Source organism: Rhinopithecus bieti, unplaced genomic scaffold (assembly GCF_001698545.2).
Source record: "Rhinopithecus bieti isolate Rb0 unplaced genomic scaffold, ASM169854v2 scaffold_35921, whole genome shotgun sequence".
Classification (NCBI taxonomy): Eukaryota; Metazoa; Chordata; class Mammalia; order Primates; family Cercopithecidae; genus Rhinopithecus; species Rhinopithecus bieti.
Genome location: NW_016815302.1, coordinates 392,386 through 414,292, shown reverse-complemented (window position 1 = coordinate 414,292; position 21,907 = coordinate 392,386).

The window sequence follows — 21,907 nt, the reverse complement described above, 5'->3', positions numbered from 1 at the left end:
ACCCATAATCCTTAAAAGAAAATAAAAAGTTCTGTTAGATATATGCTATCTGATGGGCCATTTAAACATTTACAGAGGAATTTAATTCAATTGCCATTGCCAATGCATATTTTCAGGTTATATAGAAGCTTTCTTATGCAAGAATGCAGGGGTCTGTCCCACAGACCCTGACCCAAGGACGGATGAATAAAGTACACTGACACACAGATATTCTGCCTTGTCAGTTTGGCGGAGCTTCCAGGTCACTTACAGACTACAAGCAGAGTGCTGTAAACAGTTGTGACTGTGGCCTCCGCCAGCTAGTAAACATTAATTGACAAAGGCTTGAGTCAACATCACTAGAGGGTAATTGACACTGTGGACTTCCTGAGTAGAAAGCAATTAAGTGCCCCAGTAAATCAAAGGTCAATCTTAGGACCACATGAGTAAACAAGCTAGTTAGATAAACTCAGCACATTCCTTTTCTTCTCTAATTTATTTAACTAAGGGGACAAGGCTGCCTTCAGCCAAGTTTATTATTGGAGCTTATGCAAACCCCCCAGGCCTTCCAAGAAGGTTTGCATCTTATCATTTTCCCAACCATCCTGACTGAACCCACACACAAGAAGGCTGAGGCTAAAATAGCTGAAAGTTAGTAGAAAGTGTGCCTGCCTCATGGCGCATTCCTGGAGAAATCTCAAGCTGTAGAGGTACTTGTTTCACTGAACAACTTGTAAAACAGTTAAGTTATTATAGCTGTAATAACATTAGACAAAGCTATCTGCATCAACTGGATTCCATTGGTTGAAGGTATTACAGATTTATGACAGTCAACTCCGTTTCCAGTGAAAAACATAAGTTTACCACTTTTGGAATAATCAAGGCAATATATATGCTGCTAATAATGGAACTTCAGGTATCTCCTGCTCTCCTAAACTGATATGACTAAGTGCTACAAGGCTTTAATGCATCATGCCAAATTGTGTTTTCACTAGATGAAGAAAGATTTTAATGATTCACTAACTGAGGACAATCAAACTCTTCATGATCTAGAACCCAAAATTTGGGTCTTCTGGAAATGTCATCAGCAAAGACATCCCCCTGCCACTCACACTTCAGCAAAACTTTCGTACTTCAAACCTTGAATCCACATCTCAAACTCAAAAGCGCCTCTCCAGGTGTTTGGAACTGCCCACCTATTGGAGACCTTAAGCTAAATCTAAACAGGGAAATTCCTCCCTGCAAGCAGATGACATCCTAGATATGGGCAGCTCTATCAAAATGATAAATCAAGACTTCTCTGGTATTAACACTAACCTCTTTTAATTTTTCATTACTTATGCTTGGTGGGATAATCCCATAATTATAATTTCACAATCACTAGCTACTGTGATTAGCTTAATGTGGCGTTCCATCTGTCATGCCAAACTCATATCTTTACATGTTCTATGGGATCTTTTAGTTCACCCAATGGATAACTTTAGCAATATCTCTAAAGTAACCATCGTTAAAATTCTGTTTGTGGTAAGATTTATAAACCCACTTGTTCTCACTCCTGTTTGAATTTAACCCTGTAATGGAACACAAATAACAGGGCCAAAAAGAATATAATAAAAAAAAGTTTTCACCAAAAGCCCATACAGAGTTTCTTGTGAATTGTTTTATATGCCAGGGTACTCTAGTGTTCTTTAAACCTATAATAACTCCACATTAGATGCTTGGCTAGAAACTGCTAATTTTAACATCCTAAATAATGTATAAACAGTAGAACTGGAAAAGGGGCCTTGTGTATACCCATGGGGTGTACATTTTGTTGTTGTTGTTTTGAGACGGAGTCTCGCTCTGTCACCCAGACTGGAGTGCAGTGGCTCCATCTCGGCTCACTGCAACCTCTGCCTCCCGGGTTCAAGCAATTCTTCTGCCTAGCTGGGACTATAGGCATGTGCCACCACACCCAGCTAATTTTTGTATTTTTAGTAGAGACAGGATTTCACAATATTGGCCAGGCTGGTTTTGAACTCCAGACCTCGTGATCCACATTCGTGGAGGATTTTGTATTCTACTTTATACATGGGAAAACTTATGCGTTGATGGGTAGAAGATGAAGGGCCAATATGGGCTAAAAATTTTAATGGTGACTGTGTTGTTCCATTATCAATGAAAAACAGAAAACTAGTCCCCTCCTTTTCACTTACATATTGGTTAAGAAGAGCATTTCCAAGAGGCCTTCACTCTTTTGGATTGGCATTATTTGCTAGGTCTCTTTGTTCAATGGTTTGGAGTAAATGTAAACGAGACGATGATTAGAAATGTGTACCTAATAATAGGCTCTATAGTAGATTCTACTGCAAAGGCTATGTTTGCACAACAAATTTATTTAAATTATCTTGCTCAAGTTAGATAATACAATTGCTCTAGGTTACTAACTCCCTGAAAAAGAAAGAATCTGTGCAGTTGCTGATACTTCTGGTTGCACACAGATGACTACATTGGGTATTATAAGTATGATAGAGAATTAGTTCCAGAGAGTTAATGAATGGGTTGTTTGGTTAAAATATATAGACTTTTAACCTGGCTCATTCTTTGATGTGTTTTAGTTGGTTTAGTTCATGGGGACCTTGGTTAAGAAGCATACTTAAAATACTTGGTATTATCCTCCTAATATAGGAGTACTCTGTTTTCTCTCAGAAACAGAGAGAATGTTTAAATGTTTGCATGAAGCCATCTTTAGAATATTGAATGGTCTCTGTCTGACTGATAAAACAGAAACTTAAATAAGTAATTATTAGGACACTGTAACCTGTGAGTGACGTGTTGAGACTCGAAACACAAAAGGATGATGATTGAGTAGCACAAATGCTCTAAGTTTTGGTTACATCATCACTTTAGCGAGACTCTAACCAAAAAAGAGGAACTGTTTAACAAAATAATGGCAGACCCTTGTTTTAGAGTTAGGTGCTGTGCTAGGCCCCCAACAGATGAGACCAAACCAAAATGGAATAATTCATACTAAGTTTCATAATCAACCTGAAACTTTAAGGAGGCAGATAGATCCTAAAATTATTTTGTTTCCTCCCTGAAAACAGAAGAATATCTAAACAATAACCATAATGAAGGGAGTCTCCTTCTTATTTTGCGCCTTACCAAAAAAAAAAAAAAAAAAAAAAAAAAAAAAAAAAATCTGAAAGCAACCGATGTTAGTCCAAATCAGTCAATCAGGTTTTTTTTTTTTTTTTTTTTTGTTCTTTTTTTTTTTTTTTTTTTTTTTTTTTTTTCTTGTTCCCCACTTTCAAAAACACACTGTTCTGGCTGTGTTTTAATAGGTGGGGAATTATGAGGACAAGTGAGTCCCATTTAAAATGGAGGCAGAATCGAATGTCAATGTGTAAATTTTTGGTCAACCTCAAAAAGGATACTATTGTTAAATTAAGTTTGCCCTAAAGCTGCCTTCTTTCATATTTTAAGGTTAGGCTAATGATTTCTCTATAAATAATGAACTGTGACCCAACTTGATGTGTAAATAAGATTGTAAATTACTGATGTGGTTTGACTGTGACCTGACCCAGATCTAATCTTGAATTCCCAAGTGTTGTGGGAGGGACCCGGTAGGAGGTAATTGAATCATGGAGGCAAGCCTTTTCCGAAGTGTTTTTGTGATAGTGAATAAGTCTCACGAGATCTGATGGCTTTAAAAAGGGGAGTTTCCTTGCACAAGCTCTCTCTTTGCCTGCTGCTATCCACGTAAGATGTTACTTGCTCCTCCTTGCCTTCCACCATGATTGTGAAGCCTCCCCAGCTATGTGGAACTGTGAGTCCATTAAACCGTTTTCTTTTGTGAATTGCCCAGTCTTGGGTATGTCTTTATCAGCAGCGTGGAAACAGACTAATACACCTACTCTTGTGTTATAACAAGTAGCTGAGTCTCAATCACAGCAGTAGAACTTTAGTCAACCACAGGCAGCCAACTGTTCAAAACAGGTTCAAAGAAGGCAAATGTCCAGCAGTAACCAAACCAGCTGTTTGTATACTTCACTGACATTTTTTGTAAGTCACTTTCGTATTCTATCTGTAAATGTTATCCAACCATGTGGTAGTCCTGGAGTCATTCTGAATCTCTTCAGGTTGTAGGGCCTGCCTAATTCACAAATTATTCTTTGCTCAATTAAACTCTGTTAAATTTAATTTATCTAAAATTTATATTTTAATAGAACTAATATATGGTATATATTTGAGAGTTAATATATAGTATTATTTGGGGAGATCTTACACCATCTTTAAGAATTTTATTACTACTCATAAAAAGGAAAATATTTAATGTCCAGAAAATGTTCTGCAGGCCTTGAAAGAATTTAACTGTAGATTTAATTAGGTATTTTTGTTTTATGCTTTAACAATGACTTCAACATCTCCTTTATAGATGCATTACCTTTTCATTATTGGTTTAATATTTACCAATTATTTAAAATTTAATATTTAAGATATATAGTAAGAATCATTTCTTCTCTATGTTTTATTTCTAATGGCCCAATGGGTTTTGTATATATTTAATTCCATTTTACAGTGAAGAAATTCAGACACAACACATTTTGCAATTTTCTCAAATTCCTGTAGCTTGGTGAATGACAGTCAAGATTCAAACCAAAGCAGTTTGAATTCTTAATCATAATGCATACTGTCTCAATGAGGTCAGGGATTACATGCATTTTTCTTACTTTCTCTATGTGTATTTTGTCTAGAACAGTGCCTAAAGTAATAGCCATCGATGATTAAATGACTGATGTTCTTTAAAATGATCCAAAATATAGTTCAGATACGAAGAAATGTATAAGCTATTTTCTTGTTAATAGCTTTGTTAATGCCAATTTTAATATATATTTACCCTTTTAATCAAAACTAATTTATTGAATTTAATTTCTTAGATAGCTTTTAGACATATAGAACAACAAAGTTTTTTGTTAAATCCTGGGAAATACATAGAGACACAGAAGAATTTGTCCCTGAGAAACAAAAAGAGACACAGAAGAATTTCAAGTTCAGTCTCACTTTTAGCAGAGCAGTGCAAGTCTAGGTGCCAGAGTAAAGATATGTTGTAGAAAGGGTCTGTTTTAAGGCCACCTGAATCTTTGAAGGGAAATGTTAATTTTGAAAAAGTAAGCAGCATTATCAAGATAACTCAGATAAAACTGCAGTTTTACAAATAAACTTGTTTTCTTTACTTTGTGTCTCTTTGTTTTTTGCAGCTACGGTAATTGTAGGCACAATAGTCTAGTCAAGAGCACCGATGTCAACTTCGGGAAGTCCAAGTTCCCTATGACTCACTAATTCATAATTTAGAAGTGAGATTTTAGGCGAATTGAGTTAAAAACACTGTGTCAAAGTTCATTGAGATTGATAACCTGCTCCCCAACTGAAATTTTTCCCTTCTCTGAACAAGTTTTCTTGGATAATCACAACTAAATAAGAAATACATAAATACCTATCTCTCTAAAGACCATAATAATAAGGAGCTCACCTTTAGGCCAAAATTTACATTGCTAAGAATCATAATGTTTTTTCGAAAAACCAACAAACAAAAAACTGGATTAGACTGATACTTTCTCTACATTTAGATATTCTTTTCTATGTTATTTTACTCTTTACACCAATTATATTTATAGAAACTTTACTCGAAATTACAAAACTTTACTCAAAATCATTACAATAATTTACAATTATTTTTTATTTTTGACCCAGAGTCTTGCTCAGTCACCCAGATTGGAGTGCAGTGGTGCGATCTTGCCTCACTGCAACCTCCACTTCCCAGGCTCAATACATTCTCCAGCCTCAACTTCCCAAGTAGCTAGGATTACACACGCCCACCACCATGCCCGGCTAATTTTTGTATTTTTAGTAGAGACAGGGTTTCAACACGTTAACCAGGCTGGTCTTCAATTCCTGACTTCAGGTGATCTGCTTGCCTAGGCCTTCCAAAGTGCTGGGATTACAGGTGTGGAACCATCATGCCTGGCCAAATTACACTAATATTTCGTGTTCCCTATAGAGCAGGCTATTTTGAGAAAAATAGGAAAGCTCGATATCAGACAGTATTTCAATTGAATCTACCTACTGCCAGCTTTCAGTAAAGCCCATGAGAGTGTTTTTCTGTCAGTCCTAGTGGTTGGCTATGGCTTTGTTGATAGGCTTTGAGTAATGTCAGAAAAGGTCACCATTTCCCACAAATTATTTTCAAAACTGCTCTGTGACTCCTGAAATCCATACTATATACTTGGATACATAACTGGCATAAAAATCTAGTGGTTAGTCATTAAGTGTTAAGTTAATAAATCAGGCAAATATTGTATAACAGGTGATGCATTACTGTGGTGTTGGTTATTAACCCTTAATTCATGAAACTTTAACAGATACCTCTGTAAATATATTACACACTAGACTATTATGTTCTTCCTCCTGGAAAGAGGCAAATAGAATAAAAAGAATGAAACACAAGAGTAATGGACGTCTAACAGGAAGTCTTTTCAAACCTAAAACTTGTAAAAATAGTTTGTTGGCATTTAGAACAAAATATGACACCTTGGCAGACTGAGTACTTTAAGCTGAGGGAAGCTGAGAAATCACAATGTAAGAAGGCCTCTGTCCAAATTTCCCCCTCCCTTTTCTCCTGAAGACCTTCATTTGGTAGGTATCTTGCCCTACACCCTAATGGAAAAATGTCACAGGGAACACCCAGAAGAATCTAAACGAATGGTCTTCACAATATTTTCTCCATGTTATGATCCTAAACTGGATCATACCCATCTGTTTTTCAATCATATTTCTGCATGACTGTCCATAAAAATACAGTTTATCCTGGGTCTTTGGATCTTCATTTCTGAAGTCTCCCATGCATGTCACATAAAATTTATATGAAATAATTTTTATGCTCTTGTTAATCTGTCTTTGCTGTGGAATGTCAGCCATGAACCTTATGATGGGAGAAGAAATTACTCTTTTTTTTAATCCTACAGTTTAAAATGTTCTAAAGTAAATGAAAAAGTTTAAAAGCAAATAGATCAATACCAAGGTACATTTAGGCACTTTACAATTTGAATTTAGAATAAAATTTACCACTCACGAATGTTTGAATATCAATAAATAAAAGTTCTAAAATATCTAACCCAGTGCAAAGTGATAGGAAAATTTATAGGTAGAAGTCATTTAGTGGATTCCAAAAATAGAGAACTTTAGCAGAACCATTCAATCCAAGGCCCTGAACATATTCCATCTAAACAGAATCTGCTCTGGAATTTGTCTTCCTGGGCATCTTTAAGGTAAGAAATCTGCCTACGCTGAGTCCATAGTTCATGGACATTTTGTACGCTTCTTAAGGTTGTATGAAGAACCTTCTCCAAAGTCACCCATGGAAGATTTTAGAAGTAATCTACTGGCCTTACCACTTCACAGCATTGTAAATGGCAATAAAAATAAAATAACATAAATATTAGTTATCTATTACTCTGTAACAAATTAGCTCCAAATTTAGCAACTGAAAAAAAATAAATATTTATTATATTACAGTTTCTGTGAGTCCGGAACTCTCACATGGCATGGATTAGCTGGGGTGCTCCTGGTTTAAGAACTCTTACGAACCTATGGTCAAGCTGTCAGCTGGGGCAGGTCTCAAGTCCTATTGTCTGTTGTCTGTAGACATTTAGTTTTTGCCCAGTGGATCTCTTTAAAGGACTGTACATAACATGCAGCTTGTTTCTCCAAGAGAGAGGAATTCAAGAAACAGAGGAAGAAAGCCTCCAAGGCAGAAGCCACAGTCTTTTTGTAACCTAATTAGATAATTAACATCTCACAACTTCTGACATTATTTATTCATTAAAAATTAGTTACTAAACACAAAACCAACCTACACTCCTGAGGAGGGGATAAGACAAAAGACATAAACACAAGGTGGAAATAATTGAGGACTGTCTCACAGTTAGCCTACCATACTCAGAGGCAACACAAAATGAAATACTGGGCTATTATTTAAATCATACCTTTGTTATGTGGGCTTTTATGCTTTAAACACTTAATAAGATGAATGTTATAGATAGATTTTGAAAACTACTTTTGGGGCGTACAAATATCTTCACCTTTTTTTTCTGTTCATTTTTAGGCTTCCTTGGAAAACTTCCATGTGTAAAGAGCTTGGCATACAGCAATCAGAGCATTTTATCATGATTTTCCTAAAGAAATTACCTCTAAATTATGCAAATTGTCTTAATCAACTGGATAAATATGAGCATGAACAAAAAGCAAAGTGTTGTTGAAAATTCATTGATATGCATGTCATCATATTCATCATTCTTATTGTTAGTGAATGGCTTGTGAGAGTCCTAGGAAAACATGGGTTCTCTGTTTCAGTTTCTGTTCTCTGTTATTTATCTGTGCTTTGTTGTTTTATTGTTGTTGTTGTCAATTTGACAACATTATGCATAAAGCCATGAAAAAATAAGTGGGTGCAATGTGGTTTGTTGACTGATGATTATATTATATAGTTTTGTAGTTTTACTGAAAAGAGATTGACCTAATTTTCTGTTTCTTTCTATTATAACTAGAAGCACACATATATATGTACCTAGACAAAAGGAAAATAAAAGAAAACACTCTGAAAGAGTAACCTCAATACTCATAAAAGCTACTTTTAAAATCAGGAAAAAATATAGTGACAAGACAAAAACAGGGAAAATATTATTTTGGTCTTATAAACTGTATACAAATAATCATTGAAACTAAAAAATACGTTATGTGTAGTTTTATTTATTATCCCTAAATCAACAAGAATGTGAAATTCTTGAGAGCAGTGTTCAAAAATGTTATTTGTGTAATGTTCTCCCTCTCATCTTAGTGTTTTATCCAAAAATAAGCCATCAAATGATGATTAATTCTAACATTTATTTTTAAATGCCCTCTCTTATGCATCTAAATATATTTCTGAGAGCAGAAGATAATTTCATCTCTATTTCTCATGATATTTCCCCAGTGCTTACAGATTTTACTGAAATCTCTCAATGTCCGTTTTCATTCACTTTTAAAGATTTCATTATTATCTACACACTATGGAAATCTATATCTATTTTGACTTTATGACTTTTTTTCTGAAAATAGTTTATTTCTGATATTTTTATTTTAAACAATATTTTTATACAAAGACTTTTACTTTATATAAAAAATGTTTTTTACAAAACAAACCCAAAATGTTGCCAAATATGTACTTTCTCACAAAACACAAAATTTCCAAATATATAGTCATTTTTCATGGAGGCTATTTCACAATTTGTTCTTATCTTTCTATAATTCCTATCTAATTACTTCACAGCATAACATTAAGATTAACATGTTCTCAATAGCCACAGGGAAACAGATCTCAATAAGGACTTTGATGTTTTAAAAGTTTGCATGCATTCCTGGTTCTGAAAGAGAATTCTAACTACATACAGAATTCTAATAGCTGTAACCTCATATAATATTACCTGACAACAATATTCCTACATATGGTAGCGATGACAGAAATGAATAAATACAAGTTTAAGAGGTAAAACTTGGAACAAAGAGAGGGGAAGAATGAGGCTAGAGAGGATTTATTAATCACTCTGAGGTTTCTATATGGCTGGCTTAAAAATCATGTTCCTTCTACCAGGGTCATGCACTTACATAACAAAATCATTTCTCTTTTTGGCAAAGCTTTCACATGGGTCTCTCATGAAGTAGTCATCATGTGACACTATTGTATCTTATGTATTACACAGACTGACAGTATATTCAGGAATACGGCCCTTGTTCAGCAAATTTTGGTCAGATCTCAGCACTGTGTAAATTACCTGTGCATCTGAAAATTATTAGCATTGGTTCTTACCTCTTGGGAGTGTGTTTTTTATATGGATTTTGACAAAGTATTTGCCCTTAGAAAAATCTGTTCATTCCTAGTCTGAGGATTATATTGAGTATTTCAATTACTAAAATATTGAAGCAAATAACAAAGGTAATGAGATTTTAAGTCAAATTTGTATATAAATTATAGCCATATACATAATTGTTTTTTCTCTCTCTGAAACTGTGTTGAACAATGCAATAATTTATAAAGTGAGAAAATGGCAATGCAAGGTGAAAATAACAGCAGTAAACTTATGGAGAAGAATTTATGAAATACTGCATGCTTTGAAATGATTCATGAGTACATATTTTCTGTGAAACATAAATTTGGATTTTTAAAAAAATTAAAAAATGAATCTGAAGAGACATGATAAAACAGTTATCGACTCATTTGTTCGTCAATTTGCAGTTATCCAACAGGATTTATCCAGTGTTTCCTATTTTGCTGGGTTGTGCTAAGCTGGCTAGAGAAAAAAGAGTGTTCTTAAGCTTGTGAGATAAAGAGCCAATCAATATTGTTTTATCTTAGAAAATTCCCAACTTTATAGACAAGTAACATGGTACCTTTAGCAACTGGAGGTTGTCTTAGATTCTAAGACCTCACCCCATTTGGGGATTGGTCTTAAGCACAGAAATGGAAACTAGGATTTTAACAAATTTCACAGTGGTCATGGCGTCATGGAAACAGTCATGCCTAATCATTGCAGCATATTCTTGCCCAACTCTTATGCACCCCACCAATCGCTCAGCTAAAAAAATAGAAATTAAACAACCCAAATATTCAAGCTCCAAAGCAGTGACTTAGTACCAGGGATGCAGCAGATCAAGCAGAGGGCATTAGCACTAACCACCTGTAACAACCCAGGAATAAGGGCCATGTTGATCTCAAGATGGCATTGACAGTTTTGGCATCCTCTCTGAGGGCTCAGATGGCTGGCTGAAGTTGCGATGGGAGGGACAGTTCTGAATTTATGGTCAGGCTTTTCTTGGGCCTTTAAATCCAGTAGATTGTTTGAAGAATGCAAAGACTTGAATGGGGTCTCATAGCATCATTTGAACAAGAAGGAGGTGATTGTGGCAGCATGTCTTGATAGCCTTTCCACCCTCCCCACCACAGAAATGGCTTTCATTCCACTTACCATTGAGGTCAGGGCAAGTTTTCTACATCAGAACCAGGGACCCACATTTGACAGATGTTTTTAAATATAGACCTAATTCACTTTAAGTGGGGAGCTGTTTTGGATCAACTACTGCTTTATATTGCTTTGCTAACACCAAACAAAAGCTGAACACAGATAATGAGCTTTTTAAAATCAATTTTCTTAACTCAAGGTATTAAAAACTAAATATTTCTAAATTTCTCATGATCGCACTTGCTTGAGGCTGCTACAGGTTTGTTGCTTTGAAGTATGCCTGGCCTGAATTCTAAGTAATGACTCCACAAGACAGATTGCTTAGTCTGGCATATTTTCATCTTTATTTGGAGTTAATTTCTTATATGGATTATGTAAGAGTTAAATAAAATAATGTACATAAAGTGCTTAGCACAATGGCCTGCATATAGTAAATGGTCATTACATGTTTCATAAATGATATTTGAAAGAGATATTTAGGAAATATCTCTTGAAATACATTGACATAAGTTTTAATATGTTTGTGCAGAGAAAGCCTACACCTGGTACTTTCACTCTAAAATGTTCTCTCTGCAAGCTGGAGAAAGTAGTCACCAGTTTTTGCTACAGAAAGCTGGCAATCCTGAGAGTGTATTTGGTCAAATGTGGTGCCTGATTGTCTGTGCCCTCTGTGAGTGAAGGCACACTGAAGAGCATTTTTCACTTCTCCAAACCTCAGAAAGTCCTGACTGGACTGTCGAAATGGTCTTTAATAAAAGGGGAAGTGGCAGGATTGTGTACATGTAGCCTAATAGAGCATTTTATCTTACAGCACTCAAAGTGTTTCACAATAAATCCTTTCTCATCATGTAACAGCAAACCTATATAGCTCCCTGTAGTTCAACAAAAAGAAGCCAAATAACAAGCTTCATTTTTAAAAGTATAGGTTGTATCTGGTAGGATTTTCAGCCTATAGGAAACTCATATTTGATTTGCCGAGTCAGACTTGCTTGGAAATATTTTGAGACTTTCTCACACAGTTATCTGAATAAATTATCTCTTATTAATGCCATTGACTTTAGCACAAAACAACTTTATATACTGTTAAAACTTTACACAATACACATAATTGGCATATGCTCTTTAAAAGTTTTATTCCTAGAGCTAAGATTTACAAAACTACAACCTTGGTTAGAAGCAAACTTGTTTTGTTTTAGACCATGGACAGTATAACTATTTGGGGTACATTAATTATAAACATATAATATTAAAAGATAAATTATGAGATAGTAGACAAATAACAACATACATATCTAACAGGGCAAAGCTAAGATTAAGAGGTAAAAGTTGTCATTTTCTTATTGAAAAACAAGAAATGCAAAGGAGTTACACACTAGGACAAAACAGTTTTATCTGCTTCTCTTTCATTTCCTCCTTTTTGTTTCTATCCATATTTAAAGACATTAAAAATAAAGGTGAGAAGATTCACTTTTAGAATAATTTAGCTAGTAGCACCAATAATATTAACCTGGAGCTGGGAACAGTGACTCGTGCCCATAATCCCAGTGCTTTGGCGGGCCAAGGCAGGAAGATTGCTTGAGCCCAGGAATTTGAGGCTGCAGTGAGCTATGACCATACCACTTCCAGCCTGGGTGAAAGAGTGAGACCCTGTCTCTAAAAAAAAAAAAATTTAAAAATATATTAATCTAATATATTCCCTTTAATTATGCACTTCATGTAAGATACTATTTTTCAATTGAAAACTGGAGGTCCTATAAAAAATAATTACATGTCGAGAACATCAGGCACACCTATCACAGTCAGAATTTGGTTAGATAGCCAGCAGCCAGTTATACATTCAGCAGCTAGTATTTTGCTTTCGACTTTCATTTTTATTGGTATTATCATGTATCTGATATGATGTCCTTATCTTTTTCTCTGGTTATATTTTCACACAACCTTCTCAAGCCTCTCTAGTTATCAACCTTTTCTTTCTAGCTTTTTTTTTTTTTTTTTTTTTGAGATGGAGTCTCACTCTGTCGCCCAGGCTGGAGTGCAGTGGCACAATCTTGGGCTCACTGCAACCTCCGCCTCCCGGGTCCAAGCGATTCTCCTGCCTCAATGTCCCAAGCACCCGGGAACGGGATTAGAGGTGCGCGCCACCACGCCGGGGTAATTTTTTTTTTTTTTTTTTTTTGTATTTTTAGTAGAGATGGGCTTTCACAGTGTTAGCCAGGATGGTCTCAGTCTTCTGAATTCATGATCTGCCCGCCTCGGCCTCCCAAAGTGCTGGAATTACAGGCATAAACCAACGTGCCGGCCTGTATCATTCTTAAATAATTACTTACACTAATTGTCACAATTTGGCAACTTGGTGTTCACTATTTAATGATGCAAGGTTAATTCAGTTTCACTAACTAGTGTTGTAGCCACTGAGATTTTCCAGAATTTCACATTTGATAATGAACTACTCCCATCCTTGAAAATTATTTTTACCATGCTTCTCATTTTCTTTGTACCTCTGATTCCATTGACTATTTATACTCGATTTTTGGTCTTAAATGAGTATCAGGGTTCTATCTTCCTTTCATTGTTTAAATATATACATATATTTTAATATGTGTGTGTGCGTATATATGATATATATACACACACATACATACATACATATACACTCCCAGATGCCAAAGCTTGAATACAGAATGATGAAGTTCAGAGTTAGTCTCTGACATACATTTCAGGGGAGGACACATTAGATAAATGCTTTAAAGCTCAAAGACCTGGGACCACCTGGAATGCTGTTGGTTAGCTGTTGATTCCTGGGTTTGCCTATTGATTAAACATTGTGCTGATTGGAGGTAGTCAGCTGTGCACATTAGGTGTGTGTTTTGAGATTATGGCATTGAGATGCTTCTGTTAAGTATGTGATGTCCCTGCCTCGGAATTAGGTTGATTAGTCATGTCTGCACTAGCGCCAGCAGGTTGTAGCAGGATTTTGTCACACTAAATCATTCTTCACAGGTAATTTTATCTATTCCTATGAGTTTAATAACACACCGTTTTGAATCTATCCAAACCTATGAATGACAGATTATCAGTTTCTATGAAGTACAGATCAGAAGTTCTTACTCCCACGAGGACACTTCTATCAGAAATTCCCAGAAGATGAAAGACAACATATCAAAAATTGAGCTAATATTTTATGCTTTTAACTTACTTTCTTTTTTTAAGCTATAATGGCTAAATCTCATAATTATTTCTTTAAAAATTACCTTTACTGAGTCATAATTTATATAGGATATAAAGGCCTGTTTTATATCTATCAGTTTTGACAAGATATACAATGGTGTACCTGCTACTACACATAAAGTATGAAATTTTTTATCACTCTAAAATGTTTCCTTAGCCACCTGCACATACAGCCCCACTCTCCTCAGATCCCAGGCAAACAGTGATCTTCTTTTTCACTATGTATTAGTTTCCTTCATTTAAAACTTGATACAAATGGAATCATAAAGTATGTACTATTTTGCACCTATCATCTTTTGAAACCTATGTTGTGGTAGGTATCAGCAGCTCTTTCATTTAATGTTGAGTAGTTTCATTGTACAGATGCACTAAAATGTGTTTATTCATTCACCTATTAAATGGAAAAATAGCCAATTATAAGTAAAGCTGTTATGAAGCTTCCTGTATGAGCCTTAGTGTAGATACCTATATGTTTTCATTGATTTTGGATCAGTGCCTAGGAGTGGATTGGTGAATCAATTCTGCTCAAAGCTATGTTTAACTTTACAAAATCTGACAAACTATTTTCCAAAGAGGTCTTACCACTTAACTTGCTGCCAGCAATTTGTGAGAATGTCAATTATTCCACATCTTACCCCATATGTGGTGTTATCAATCTTTTAAATTTTAGCCTTTCTAGTTGGTACATAATAGTATCTTATTGTGGCTTTAATTTGTATTTCACAGATGATTAATAATGGTGAGTTTATTTTAATTGCTATATGCTCACATATCACTGTTGTAGATTGTCTTTTCAATGGTTTTTGCCCAATTTTATTGAATTGTTTGTCATTCTATTATTAAGATATAAAATCACAGTATGTTCAGATGTAATTATTTATCTTTTCATAGATTCTTTTTTTAAACTTACTGAATTTTATCATTTTAAAAATGATGGACTGTGCTTTTGTGTCAAGTCTAAACACTCTGTATGCTTTCTTTAAAATTTATGGTGGCTAAAATTTTGAGTGCAACGTTGAAGAGGTATGGTAGCAAAGGACAAATCTGCCTTGCTTCTGATCTTAGTGGGAAAGCATTTTTTTTTTTATCATTAATTATGTTTACTATAGATATTTTGAAGTTTCTTCTTTTATTATTAACTTGAGGAAGTTCCCCTCTATTTTTAGTTTACTGAAAGTTTTGTCATGAATCAGTGTTGGATTTGATCACATGATTTTTTTTCATAAATTGTTATTATCATATGTTTTCTTCTTTGGCACTTTTATGATGATTGGTTTTGAACATTAAATCAGAGTTGCATAACCAGAACAAATTTCACTTGGTCTACTCTGTAATTCTCATTATTTATCACTGGACTCTATTTACTAATATTTTGTTAAGGATATTTGCCTCTATGTTAATGAGAGATATTGGTCTTTTTTTTTTTCTTTCTTACCATGATTTAATCTGATTTTAGTATTAGGGTAATTCTGTCCCTATAAAATGAATTAGAAAGTGTTTCCTCTATTTCCAGAACTATTTTTTTTTCTTTGGGGAACATTAAGTAGTTATCAAAACTTATAGAACTTTATAAAGAGTGAACTTTAAAATATACAACTTAAAAAAAAAAAAAAACATTTAATGTACCTGAGGATCACAGGAAAGAAGGAGGCAGACCATGATAAGAGATTCTAACTGTTTTAAAAATGTATAAATAATCTCAAGGAATTTAGGGAGGGGGAAAGTGTGCTGAATTAAGTAACTTTATAAATGAATAGAGTCTGTTAAGACTAAAATAAAAAAGAACCACACATAAGTAGTGTGTACTTAGGTTTTCCCACAAGGTGTAATGATAAATCTGACACTGCTATACATGTATACTGGAATTGAATAGTTAAATGCATAGTGAATTTCAGACCCCAGTATTTCAATGTCGGTGTGGAAATTCAAATATCATAAAGGTGAGGAGGCTAGAATGACCTATGTGGCAATAGAGTCAGAACAGGTGTTAAGAACTCATGTTTAACTTAATATAGATACATATGGCTACATATACTAATAGTTTTATACATATGTATATATGTACACACACACACACACCCAAGCTACTGTCTATATCTCTGTTTTTTCTGTCAGCTGAAGAGCCCTAAAAAATGACACCCCAGTGGCAAGAAGAGCCTCCGATAAAATGAATCAGGGCTTTTTGGAGAAATGAATGTTTCTAGAATTGTGGCAGGAAATATATTAGATGAACCTGAAACATCTTATACCACTATGAAATAAGGATGTACTTAAAAACAACCACAATAACAAGATAAACCAAATGTGCAAAAACAACAACAAAAAAATTCCATTCTGGGACAGATATGATGAAGGGGGAATACTAACCAATTAAATGAGTTTTTCCAGTGCCAAATCTGTGACAATTTGAGCAATACCATAAATAGTAGTACTGTCGGGCTGTAACTCAAAGTATAAAATAAATGTTAATGAATGCATATATATATATATAAATAAATGATCAGCAAAATTAATTAATGGGGTAGAGAAGGCAAATCTCTCATGCAGAAGAATTCCAAATAAACTATGAAATTTTATTCATGCTGAAGAAGGCCAGCACAATTCTGCACTTGTTAAGTGTGGGATATACCTAGTGATGTTCTCCTAAACAGTACAGTAGGGAAAGGAGAAAGAAACAAGAGTAACTTTAAACTAGAAAAATCTGAGAAATACTACTTAACTCAGATATTCAAGACTAGCATTAACAATCATGTTAATGTTGAATCTTGTTGAAAATATGTATCCTTGAAATTACATAATAAAAATGGCATTTTAATGCTGTCATTTCCTCCCCTAAACCTATAATTCCAGTTTATTCATTTAAAAAATCAGGCAAATTCCAACCTGACCAATATTCCCTAAAACTGTCAAATACACCATAAACAAGGGAGAGTCTGGGAAATGGACTCAGCCAAGAGGAACATAACATCACATGACAACTAAATATAATGTGCTAATCTACGTGGGATTGTGGAACATCAAAAGGACAAAACTAAGGTAATGTGAATAGACTATATAAACTTTAGTTAATAATAATATATCAATATTGCTTCATCACATGACAAATGTTCCATATTAATATGTTAATAATAGAAGAAACTGATTACAGGGGTATATGTAAGAATTATCTGTATTATCATCTTAATTTTTCTGTTTAATAATAGAAAATAACATGAGATTTCTTGACTGTTTTTAAGCCAAATCCAACCAACATGAAGCAACATAGTATACAATAGTGAATTGTACTGTATAGCAGTGAGTATAATCGTGAATAGTGAATAATACATGTTAAATGTTATAAAGACATTTATTGCTTATTACCAACATGGTTAATTCTTAAGGCATCCGTATATGCTTTCTGCATCTACTCTCATTTTCCCCTCAAGCCTACAGTATTACCAGACTAAAACTTTAATAAGTGCCTTGGGTATGTTCAGCATACAGAGTTGTTTCTGCAAGTTAATTAAAAAGAAATTAAAAATAAAGTTTTATTTAACATTTTATTAAAATCAGTCACTATCTGTAATCAAAATATGACTTGCTGAAATAATTAACAATTGAGGCTTTAAAAGCTACAAATAAGTCTGTCTTTTAGATGTAATGCAAATCCTTTTTTGAAGGTATAAATATGTCACGATTTTATTATTTCATTTACATATAAACCTATAGACTACATTCCTTCTAAAAATCACCATAGAACCCTGAATATTTTTTTTATCAATGATCAGGCCACTTTGGAATAGTTATTGGCACTTTGCAATTAGTAGACTATTTTCCATAGAGACAAGTAAAAGCTAAATTCTAATTCTCAAAATTCAAGTAATTCATTTAAAAGTACATGTTTTCACTTATAATTGTAGATATTACATAAGACAGAAAAAAGTTTAATTAATTTTTTAATTTATTGTTATTGTATTGTATTAGCTTATAAGGGCTGCCATATAAAATACCACAAACTGGGTAGCTTAAACAACAGATATTTATCTTCTCAAAGCTCTGGAGAAGATTCATGGTCAAGGTATTGGCTGGGTTCGCCTGGGCCTCTCTCCTTGGCTAACACATAGCCAGCTTCTCTCTGTGTCCTCACTTGGCCTTTTGTCTGTGGACACATCCCTCATGGCTCTTTCTCTTCTTATAAGGATACCAGTAACATTAAATTAGGGCCCACCATTATGCATTCATTTCAACATTATTGCATAACTGTAATAATAAAGACCTTATCTTCAAAGATAGTCATGTTGAGGGTTTGGGTTTCAACATACAAATTTGGGTGTGGGGGACACATAGTAACAGTTCACAAAAATAAAAGTATTATCATATTATAAATTATATTTAATTTTAATAATTTGTTTTAGAAAGGAATTCGTGATTTAAATTTTATTTTTATGTTAAGATTTTAGATTTCCTTTTGTTTCAAGTGTTCAATCACAGACATACTGTTTTATAGGCAAAGCAAAGTGTTTTTTATTCATTAATCCCTATTACTTCTCTAGTGCCTTTCTAGGCTTTGTTTAACCTGTTTTCCTCTTATTCTAAAATATATAAGGTTTAAGACAAAAACATAGCTATTTTACCAGTTCTATACATTTTGTTTTAGTTAGGGAATACTTTGTTTTTAAAAACATGTAAGGAGTACTAAAAGAAACCATAGTGTTGGATTCAAAATTGAAATAGGTCAGTTAGTCAACTTTGCTTTTATAATCACAGACAATAGAGTTTAATATCATCAACAATAACATGCTTTTTGCCTCTTATTTCTGCACTTTTGGCTACATATACTTTGAGTGTATCTGCATATGTCAACAATTTTGTAATATTATTTTTAAAACAGAGGCTAGAAAATAATACATATTTCTTCTAGTGCAATTGAAATTTGTTTGTAAATAATTATTATTCATACTTTAGAATTTTTTTTTAACTTTAAAACTCATTATCATAAATCTTAAGCAACTTGTCAAGATTGTGGTAAAATTTTAGAAAACCTTTATTGTTATTTTTCATATATGTATGAACAGCACTCCATGCATTTCAAAAGTTTTGGCATAGAAACTTAAAGGCTTTTGGCACTGGCAACTCTCTTTAATCCTTAAATTAAGTTTGTTCTTGAATTTTCATTACAGGATGAACTACTATGATTTTATATTATGCTCACGGAGGTTAGTAACTTGGATCAAATCACTAAGAAGCAAATACTTTCCAATGCTCACATATAATATAATTTTTATGAAAATATATCTCTTGCCTTTAGCAAATGATTGCTTTTGGTATGATATAAAAGTTACTTTATTATAATTTACTTCCAAAAGTCAAAATGATTCTTATTTATGTTATTGCTAATTTTATCACTTCATTTCATATTTTCCATTACATTTTACTTATTCGTTGTCAATTCTTTAATAAATAAATGTAAAAGTGAATGAGTAGGCTACCATTCATATAAATACAAGTCAGAATTCTTCAATGTCTTTCATTTTATTGAAATAGGCTAAATGTCTTGCCAAATTGCTCTTAAATTTTTTTGAACTTAGAGTCTTGAATGTTTTGCATTTCATTTAAATTTAAGTTTCTCATCCAATCTTTAAAAATGTAGCTTAGAGTCTTTAAAATGTTGCTTCATGCATATTGTAAGATTTGGAGAGCTTTATAACATGCAAACTATATCATTACATTTACTCATTAAAAAATCAACTTCAAGTGTTTAAAATACTCCATCTATCACTGAACTGAAAATAACACATAATTATTTCAAAATACCGAAGTAGTCAACAACTGAAGAAGCTGTGCATTTTTTTCAACAAGATTAAAGAAATGAGCTGTGCACAGCACATATTATGCATAAATAAGGTTTTGAAAGCACATCAGCTCTTCTATAAGACCTTTAAAAACAGCTTTGTTGTCATGTGACTGACAGTGAATATTGTTCAAAAGCAGGTTGCAGTAATTGAGAACTTGTTTAACTTAGTGGAATCAAATCACATAATTTTTCTCTAATAAAAATTTTAGAGTTATTTCTTATAATAGGTCACAGTAGTTGTCAACTAATTAGTATTTTGCATAAACGGGCATTTTATTGTTTATTTTATTTGTTATGTCAGTTTGTTTTTGTGAGCATGTTGCCGTTATTTTGATTAACTCTTTAGTACATTTGGGATGCATGAATCACTTTTTGAAAAATATTTAACAGTTTTGCAAATGTTCATACCACAATACATCAGATCTAGCATTTACAGGCAGTTCAGTTCCAGACCACCACAATAAAAGAAGCACCACAATAAAGCAAGTCACATATGTTTTAGTTTACTAGTACATATAAAATGTATATACACGTATATGACTTACCGTCATATATACTGTACTATAGCTTATTAAGTATGCAATTGCGTTATGTCTAAAATAAGTATACATCTTAATTTAAAAATCTGTTATTGCTTAAAAAGTGCTAATGATCATCTGAGCCTTCACTGGGTTTTTTTTGTTGGGTAATCTTTTTGTTGGTAGAGGGTTTTGCCTCTATGTTGATGGCTGCTGACTAGGGTGGTGGTTGCAGAAGCCAGAGATGGCTGTGGGAATTGCTTAAAATAAGACGATAATGAAGTTTGCCACACCAATTGATTCTTTCATTAAAGCTTTCTGTGTAGGATGTGATGCTTTTTGGTAGCATTATACCCACAGTAGTGTTCCTTCCAAAATTGGAGTCAATCTTGTCAAACACTGCTATTGCTTTATTAGCTAAGTTTATGAAATGTTCTAAATGTTTTGTCATTATTTCAAGAATATTCACAGCATCTTCACTTGGAGTAGATTTCACCTGAAGAAACCACTTTATTTGCTCATCCAAGAGAAGCAATTCCTTATTCATTCAGCTTTTCTCCTGAGATTGTAGAAATTCACTTACATCTTCAGGCTCTACTTCTAATTCTAGTTCTCTTGCTATTTCTACCCCATCTGCAGTCCCTTCTTCCACTAAAGTCTTGAACCCTCTCAATGTCATCCATAAAGGCTACAACTGACATCTTCCAAACTCTGTTGATGTTGCTATTTTGACCTCTTCTTGTGTGTAGCAGGACTTTATGCACTAAGTCTAATTAGCGGTTCAGATCATACTTGTCCTTTTTGGCTATTTTAAAGACATTGAGGTGCCATTGGAAATTTTGAGCAAAGAAGCAACATGTTCTGACATACACTTTAAAAGTGTAATTGTGGCCTATTAGGATGAAATTAAACTGTTGAGGATTTTAAAACAATTTATTTATATGCCAGAAAAGAAAAAATCTCTTTAAAGAAACATGACAAAATTCGGCGACTAAAACTACAAAAATTCCAATGTCCAGCTTTCGATAAAAAATTATTAGATACACAAAGAAGCAGAAAAACATAAGACATTTTGGAAATGTTTTGTAAAATTAAATATACACTTTCCATAAAATCCAGCAATGTCACCTCTATGTACTTACTTAAAAGAAATTTAAATGTTATGTATACACAAATTCTGTGTTCAAACATTTATGTTAAATTTCTTTATTATCTCCAAAACCTGGGGGTATAAAAACCTCTGACCTGTTTTTTAAGACCACTTCTGGCACCAAATGTGTATGTGTGTGTGTGTTTTCCATACCAAACAGTTCTCT